The sequence below is a fragment of the Humulus lupulus genome, chromosome 9 (genome assembly GCF_963169125.1).
Source record: "Humulus lupulus chromosome 9, drHumLupu1.1, whole genome shotgun sequence".
In the NCBI taxonomy this organism is placed as follows: domain Eukaryota; kingdom Viridiplantae; phylum Streptophyta; class Magnoliopsida; order Rosales; family Cannabaceae; genus Humulus; species Humulus lupulus.
In genome coordinates this window covers 168,912,336-168,921,994 of record NC_084801.1, presented here as the reverse complement: position 1 = coordinate 168,921,994, position 9,659 = coordinate 168,912,336, and positions in this window count along the sequence as shown.

Here is a 9,659-nt window from a genome sequence, read left to right as displayed (position 1 = left end):
AAAACTTCGATCTCGTTATTATAGCCAGCCTCATCCTTTGCCAATGATTTCATCGAGCTCAATCTACGTAGACCAACACCTTCGAGCTTGCACTAAGACTCAAATTACACACATGCCTCGGGCCTCGGAGAAGATTTATTCTTGAGCTTGATGCTTAAGCTCGAGCCTTCTGAACTTGTGTTCAAACATCAACAGGAATAGGTCATGAATCAGGCACATTTCTACAAGTGTTGAGCTATTACTTGTCATTTTTGAGCTTACACTTTACGAGCCTACATTTCGAGTCTCATTTATGGCAGTGTCGAAATTTAGATGTAACAAAGCAGAATACCGAGCTATGGTCAATGCCACATGTGAAGTTACTTGGATACTTTCCCTTCTACAGGACTTTGGAATTCGACATACACAACTAGATAATCTTTAATGTGATAACAACGCTACTATACACATCTCCGAAAATCCTATCTTCCATGAGCGTACAAAATATGTCAAAATAGACAGCCACATATTGCGTGAGAAGGTCACCAATGGAGTACTCAAAATGATTCATGTTCCTTCAAAGAGAAATCTAGCAGACATCTTCACAAAAGCCTTATTCCAAATTCATTTCATGACTTAGTATCCAAGATGGGTGTTAAAAAGTATACACTCCATCTTGAGGGGGCGTATCAAGTTGTATTAGTTTGTTAAGCTATTAGTTACTTAGTTAATTTAGTTTAGAAAGTTTGTTACGAGTCAACTAATTCTGTTTTGGGTCACATGGGTACTTTGTATCTCTTTGTAACAACCAGACCCACTGGAGCAGCTTATATAAAGCTTGCCTCTCTTCACTTTGTAACACAACAATTCAGATTCTCTCATTGTATGATTCCAACTAATAAGTTTATATCTTTGTTTAATAATAAGTTACTGATAGTTTTGGTTTATGAGTGGTTATGAGTTATTAGTTGAAATGTGGCTACTAAATTAGTAATGTCAACTAATATGTAATTACTATAAACTTTGGTAACATGTTTTATTGCAAAAAACATTAGTAATCAATTACTATTATGTTACTAATTAATTAGTATAACAACATTATTTTAATATTTTGTTATTAACTAGTAACCAATTATGATTCTGGACAAAAAGTGTTATTGGCTATTGTGTCGTCATTCTAAATATCAGAGAAAACAATTTCAAATTCAAGTTTCAACCTGTTTACCGAGTTTTTCGAAAACTAGAATTTTATTAAGAAGTAAGAGCTGAAAAGAAAGAATTAGAGATGAACAATCGGATATTTTACGTGGTTAGGGCTTTAATGGGCCTTAGTCCACGAGTCAATAGTATTAGACTTTAAAGTGTTTCTGATAATTGAGTTTTCTACAAGTTTTAGCAGAGTATTTGCTTAAAAGAGAAAATCTGGGATCCCTGCTACAGTGCACAACTGGCCCTATTTATAGGCAGTCAAGCGCAGTAGGCTTGGGCCGGATAAATCTGGGCCCAATAAGGATGTAATCATAGTTTGCTCACTAATGGAGCCATAATACAAAGAATGTTACATAATAAAATGTAGTTAATATGGGCCCATTAGGTCGGCTCAGGCATGGCCAAGCCTTACAGCTGCCCATTGTACGTTAGCTCGGACTGGTCTGCGTGGGCTTCTAAGGGGATCCTAGGGATAGGATCTGTCAGAGTAGTGACAGTACTGTTTCCTAGGAATAGTTTACGTTCCATGCGTACCCTCTTCTGTAGGTTAGTTGAGGAGACCAACTGTTGGATTTCATGGGGCAGATCAGCATTAGGGCTAGCTAGGCTTACCCTATCCAGAAGTTTGATTCAGGTTCGTTTACTAATGTCCTAGTTCACTTACTGGAGTCTTGGTTCGTTCCCTAGGACTCGGGTTCATTTGTCGAGACGGACATTGTGACACTGAGTATCTCCCCTGGATTCTTGATAAGGTCTGTCTCCATCAACTAGTTAGTCTGCCACCTCAATTGGCATCCTGGAGGATGTAGGTTGGTCAGGACCGGGAAGATGAGTCGGGCCTGCATCTTAGTCCCGGTTCTTTTGTTATGCTCGCGCCCATTGAACGTTGTTGGGCTCAATGATGCTTAGGCTATCTGGGGTTTCATCCTTCCCCGTTCACCAGGTTCAGGATGGGCTTGGACCTCTTAAGAGGGCCCACAGACCCATTGGGTCATGCCACGTGTCACAGGTAAAAAACAAGGATAACATTTACCCCCCAAGTCTTCATCACTTTTTGCACGGTGGAGACTTTCCACACTCTCCCGGATCAATCTCATATATCTTGGTTCGTTTACCAAGAGCCGGGTTCATTTACTCGGGGGCCATTTGGGCGATCCCCATCCTTTCAAATTCTCAACGTTTCAGACACGTGTCTTCAGGTTGATGGTGCATCTATGCCACTCACGCTCTAAAGATTTGGAAAGAATCTTTTGATTGCCCAGATGACCGTTGGGTGTCAGCGCAATTTTTGAGGCATCCCGTCTATACGAAAAAGGTTTATTAGGTACTCGAGTGGGTTGCTTAATGTTTCTGCACTATCCGAAACCTTTGGATGGGGATAGTCTTGAGATTTTTAAAATTGATCGTTAGATGAGTTAGATGCGAATCTTGGATTGACGAATCCACGATTTAGTCTTCAATTGGGCCAATTAATTCCCTTGCATCATCCAGGACCATCGGATGGGGATAATCTTGGGATCCCCACTGTGGACCGTTGGATCAAATAGTGAATTTTTACCCTACAAATATCTCGACATGCTCATTTCCAAACTTTGCTCATCCCATACATTCAAACTAGAGAGCAAAGAGAGTTTCGTTTGTCCACCATTACTGACGAGATTCTCCAGTGATTGACACCTTCAAGTCCACCTATTTTCGTTCAACCAGCAGACAACTTTGTCCCAGTTCAACCAGCAGACGAATTGTTGCATCATCTTCTCAGATTTAAGACTGAGATTCTGTCGACTTTGTCGCCTGAAACTTTACGAATCTCAAATCCAGTACCTCACAGTAAGTTTTCTATTCATTTTCTCATCTTTTTGTTCCTTTTTAGTTGTTTTTATTGTTGCGTTATTCCTGCGACCATAAAACTATTAGGGTCATGACCACCGTGTAGGGTGGTTCTAAGTAAGATTGTGGTAGGCATGAACTGTAACGCCCTAAACTCCAGGGACCGTTACGGTGTGCCTTGTAAATAGTGCTAAACTCGCTAATCGAGTCATTTGGCCAAAATCGTGTAACTAAGTATGATTAGCGATTTAGGGATTAAAAATTTTAGTTAAGATATAACGTTTCACTAAAACGTTTACTATATACATTGGGATCCCAAAAATATAAATTAAAGGTCTATTAAAAGAAAATATTTACAACCAGCCGATCTAAGCGGAAAAACAGGGTTTGACCCTAGTTCCTCTTTCAAACCTCGGCGGTCGAGCAGCCGCATATGTACACATCGCCACCTAAGCTCTCCAACTCAAGGATGGTCCAACTTTCTTTTTCCTTTACCTGTACCACATAGCACCCATGAGCCGAAGTCCAGCAAGAAAACTCAATATGCTCATGAACAGTAATAACATGTCATCAAATCATAAGGCACATGCCTAGCAAATACAGCCCTATTCAAGCAGGCAAATAAGTTCAAACAATGAACGAGTGACTAATCAACAAGTCACTAGCAGGGGGTCTGTACCTTTTAACAAGTGACTAATTACCAAGTCACTAACAGGGGTCAATACCTTTAAACGAGTGACTAATTATCAAGTCACTAACAGGGGGTCAATACCTTTAAACGAGTGACTAATTATCAAGTATCTAACAGAGGGTTAATACCTTTAAACGAGTGACTAATTATCAAGTCACTAACAGGGGATTCCGCTCCCTCAGCCATGTGACAAAACAGTCACCTAGACCTTTGGCCCTGGCTCTGAGCAACTAGTCTTAGACTAGACAAGCGCTTATAATTTTCATTGAACTTAGGGTCGGTCCAGTATTAATACCCCATATGAGTCATTCAATGCTGATATCGATTAGATCTAATCTTTTATCGGCTCTGCGTTCTCGACGCTTATGCCGTTTCTGACTCTCAGGTCAGTAATACGCGACCAGTGTCGAATTCTGAATAGTTGGTGCCACACACAAATAAGCAATGCTACCAAGCATATATCATATGTCAAATATCCGAATATAGGGCATTCAACATGCTTACTTAACAATTGCTAGCATAATTAGGACCATGCATAGACACAGAGGCTCAAGCTCTGAACAATCTCATATTCAATACTCATAGCATGCCTTAACCACATGTTCCTTATGCAACACATGCATCACATTTAATCACTTGACATGCCTCAACAATAACCATGTATGTCACATTTAAGCATCCAACATGCATCAAGAATAACCATGCATGTCACATATACAAAGGGTGCAGTTTTCTTACCTCTGATTCGAGCGAGAATGAATAAAAGAACGACCCTTGAGAACGGTCAACCTTTAAGTTTCTTAACGGTCACCTAGTCATAATCAATACGGGACACCATCAATAAAATGAATAACAAAGGTTCCCAAACCAAGATCTAGCCTCCGAAACATTAATCCCCACTAATCCGGGTAGTAGGAACAATCCCGAGGCCTAAAACCAAGTTCCTGAGGTCAAAACACCCAAACGGCCTCAAAACGCTGCCTGAGTCGTGGCCCTAGCACCTTGAACCGTGACCCCCAGCCACACCAGGAGCAAGGGCCGCGGTGCCCACTACCCAGGGCTGCGGCACCCAGCACGTCCAAAACACTTCCAGCTGCTTCTTCAAGTTTGGGCCGCGACGCCCAAGAACAGGGTCGCGGCCCCCACCCAGAAACCAACCAAGAAATTGATTTTCTTCATCCCAAACCTTCAAAAAACATACCTAAACACTTCCAAATCCAAAAATCAAAGTTTCCAAACTTCCCAATGATCCAAAATCATCAAATCCTGAGGCTCAAACGAACCAAAAACTCAACGATTCACAAAACCCAATTCTAAGCTTAGAAACTCTAAAAACTCAAAACTTAAGACTTAGATTACCCTTGATTGGGTTGTTTCTCGTTAAATCCTTCGGTCAAGAAGCTTTTAATCTTTCCTAGGATCGTTATGCCTCGATCCTCGCTTGATTCCGACTCCTAAAACTCGAGATTCCTTTGAAATTGCCTTTAATGATAAAAGGAACTAACGAGAAGAGAGAAAGTATTTTCTAACGTGCGGTTCTATCTGAAAAGCTACTTCAAGCTTAAGTAACCTCAAATAAAACCTAGTGCTCAGGATCCCGAAAACAGCCCCGGGAACATTATATTCGAAACTTCCAAAATTTTCTCCTGATCTCAATAACTCCCAATTATCATCAAATAAACATTCCTTTTACCCAATATCCCAATAAATGACCCTCTTATGACAAAACCGCTAATTCACAATATAAGACCGTCTCATGCCGAATCACTCGAATATATCTCCATAATAATGGGATCTCATCCATAACTCACAATATGTACCAAAATACACAAATATGCCCTCAGCGGGCCAAATTACCATAACACCCCAATAATCAAATGTGGACCCACATGCATGCATTTAACATCATATTATAATATAATTCACAAAAACATGCATATAATCATTTAATGGCATAATTAAACAGTCGTGGCCCTCCCGGCCTACTAATCCAGCCATTAAACCACATCAGGGATTTCGGGGCATTACATGAACCATAGATTTTTTAGGTGATAACTCATATGTCTGGTTGTCCCAGATCAATTCGGACGCCTCAAGATTGTTTTGGGTGAGTTAGAAAAACCTTTGACCTTTAGTTCCCGACTCAAGATCTTGGGATCTCTATTGATCCCGGATCTGGGTCCAGAGGGGACCTCTCCAAGCAGTTTTAGGAGAACCCTCGTACCTCAACCCGTTTTCTTCGGTTTTTGTGCTAACTGCTTGGTTCTCGTTTTCTTTGTCGCATCTAGGTCCCTGATCATGAGTCACAGCGTGACTTTAAATGCGGAAGACGATGTCCAGGTGGGCCATGTAGTCCTGGAGGGGTCTAAACTTCCCACTAGAAACACGTGGGAAATGGACGAGAAGAATAATGAGTTCTTGAATTACCAAATGTTACACCAGCTGGAGAAAGCCCTTGGAGTAGAGGCGACTCTGAGACTTTTCTACAATCGAATGGCCCAGATGAGGAGAAGCCTGAAACACAGGCCATATCAGTGCAGGAGCTACTCTCCCGCTCCACAACTACTTCGCACGATTCCTCAAGTTTGTGGGGATCGCGCCCTTCCAGCTTCTCCCCCAGGCATACAAATTGCTAGCGGGGTGGCGCATATTCTGCGCATTGAAGGATATCCCGTCACCCACTCCCGCAGAAGTGCTGTATTTTTACAAACTGGAGCCGCAATTGAACTCAAAAGACAAGACGCGAAACGTGTTTTATAGACTAAAAGCTCACGACATCAATCTGTCTCCATTCAGCACATGGAAACACCCTCCAGATGTCAAGCATCATTAGTTCATGGCATCTGGGTTCCTCCTAGAGAGGAACCCCACTTTGGTGTTGGACTTCCAGCATGTGGGTAAGTTATCATTCTCCACTTTCTATCCAGCCTTTAGTTTTGTTTATTAGACACTCACAATCTTGAAAAACAGGTCCATATGCTAAGACCCGGCTCAGCAAATCAATCTTGGAGCGAAAAAAATTATATACCACTCTGAGTGTCGAGGATTTGGACGTGGGGGGCTTTGTAACTACGGATAATATTCGGCTGGTCAGGTTGATTGTCACAAACCAGTCAATAGATGTCGATGCCCCCAGTTTCTGGGGGCTACAATGCGATAGGGATCCCGCCCTGAGGGAGAAGATGACCCTTATCCACATCGAAGCAGTGGAGGTCGCAGCCAAGGCGAACGCGGAAAAATGAAGAAGAAGCAGACCTATCATACAGAGAAGGTTGAGTCCGAAGAACTAGACGCCCTTCTCGAGGGGAGGCAACCTAACACAGGAGCTCCCGGAGCTACCATTTCGGGGCAAGGTAAATTGCCTCCGATTTTAACTTATGCACCTCATTTTGGGGGCTTAGTTAGGAATAGGCAACAGTAACAAAATTATTTGACCGAGACTGTTAGCAGTGTGGGGCTTCCTTGCCCCATTGTTATAGACATGCTGACCCTCATGCATTCGTCCTGGTTCCTCCAATATGATAGCTTTTTGGACCTGGATGACATGGGGGACCGAATTCACTCATTCTCCCTAGGGGAGTTGAGTCGTGCCCGTTCCTTAGATAAGGGATCGTCCCGGAGGACTTTATACTTAACTGTTTATTTTATTTTTTACTTTTATCCCCATTCATGTATTTTACTGATCGATTTTATTTTTCTGTCTATCTAAGGTGATTCGGAGATGTCCAACCCTGTGGCCAAGATGAAGGAGATGATCGAGGCTAGGGCGGCCGCAGCCAAGGCTTTGGTGAAGAGGGCCGCTACAATGACGTATTTCACTCAACCCTTCCCGGTCGGGAGCAGTCCTACTAAATCGATTCCCCGCACTGCAAAAGGCCAGGGACCGGTCATCAGGGTTATTTCCGTTGGAGGGGCTCACGGGATCTTCGCATACCTTTGGCACTGTTCACATTTACGAACGTAATCAACACAATCCTTCTTCATCGTTGGCCAGAAATATCCTTGCCTTAGGATTGTCTTGGACAAGCTGAGTCTAGCTGTGTGATCACCGCAAAAACCTTCGTGCACTTCGTGCATGATTGCACTTATTTCTGTCCCGGATACGCATCAAAGATAGGGCATGGACAACCCTTTGACGTATCTGGGAGCCTGATACTAAAGTTTCCTGGTGGCAGCCCTATCTGCAGGCAATTCAGGTGTTGGATGAGACGGCCCATCCAGGACGTAGAGTAATCAATGGCGTAGATGATTGCGGGGGCTTGAATACTAGGCACAGGTAGATGGTCGATTAGGACCACCCGGAAGAATCTGCTTCAACATCCGTGACCAATTTTTCCAATATGTCTGCAAACACATTCTATTCCCTAGGGATCTGGCGGATGAAGTATTTCTTGAAAGATTGGAGTAACTCTCGGGTTCGTGTCACGTAGGCGGCCATCTTCTCCCCCTTCATTTGGCATTCCCCCGAAATCTGCTTGATCACTAGTTGGGAGTCGCTGTGGACTTCTATATTTGCTATTCTTACCTCCCGGGCCAAGCGTAGTCCGGCCAACATGGCCTCGTGCTCAGCCTCATTGTTTGATGCTTCAAACTGGAAGCGTAGGGCACTTTGCAACTGGAAACCTTTAGGGGATATCAAGATGACCTCGACTCCGGCCTTACTTTCATTTGAGGCTCCATCTACGAAGATTTTCCACAGTGGCATTATGGGGTCGACGGGTTCTTCATCTTCGGTTATCCCAGTGCAATCTAAGATAAATTCGGCCAGGGCCTGTCCCTTGATAAAAATCCTAGGGACATATGCTTTGTCAAACTGGTTTAGCTCCATGGCCCACTTCAAGAGTCTCCCCAATGATTCGATTTTTTGTAGTACTTGTCGTAGGGAGTGGTTCGTCAGTACCTTAATGGTGTGGGCTTGAAAGTAAGGTCTTAGCTTCCTGGAGGCAGTTAGTAAGAAAAATGTCAGTTTCTCGATTAACAGGTATCTGGACTCTGCGCCTAGCAACCTTTTGCTTATGTAAGAGATTGGGAGCTGGACCTTTCCCTCTTCTCACACTAAAGCGGCGTTTATGGTGTGTTCCAACACTGCCAAATACAAGTACAATGACTCTTCCTCCAATTGTTTCGACAAGATTGGTGCCTTGGCTTCTGTGAAGTATATTGAAGAATGGAATGCACTTGTCCGTGGACTTCGAGACGAAGCGACTCAAAGCTGCTATTCATCCCGTCAAGATTTGAATGTCTTTGTGCTTCCAGGGTAATGGCATCTCGATCAATGCTCTAATCTTGTCTAGATTTGCTTCTATTCCTCTTAAACTTACTATGAAGCCCACAAACTTCCTGGATGCCACGCCAAAAATGCACTTTTTCGAGTTCAACTTCATCCCATACTTCCTGATAATGGCAAATGCTTCTGCCAGGTCATCCGCGTGTTCAGCTGAGGTCTTGGACTTAACCAACATGTCGTCTATATAGACCTCCATGCTCCTCCCCAGTTGGTTCCGGAACATCCTATTGACCAGCCTCTGATACGTGGCCCCAACATTCTTAAGCCTAAAAGGCATGACGATGTAGCAGCATACACCCTTGTCCATTTGGAAGCTGGTGTGTTCTTGGTCTGCTACATGCATTAAGATCTGGTTATAGCCGGAGTAGGCATCCATGAAGCTCAACAACTCATACCCGGATGTAGCATCCACCATCTGGTCAATCTGGGGCAGAGGAAACAATCTTTCGGGCAGGCCTTCTTAAGATTGGTGAAGTCGATGCAAGTCCTCCATGTCTCATTTGGTTTCGGTACTAACATCGGATTGGCCAGCCAAACGGGATATAGGGCTTCCTGAATGAAGTTGATCAAGGACAACTTCTCGACTTCTAACTTTAGGGCTTCTGCCAGACGGGAGTTGCATTTTCGTCAATGTTCAGGGCATGACATATGACATTGCAGTCG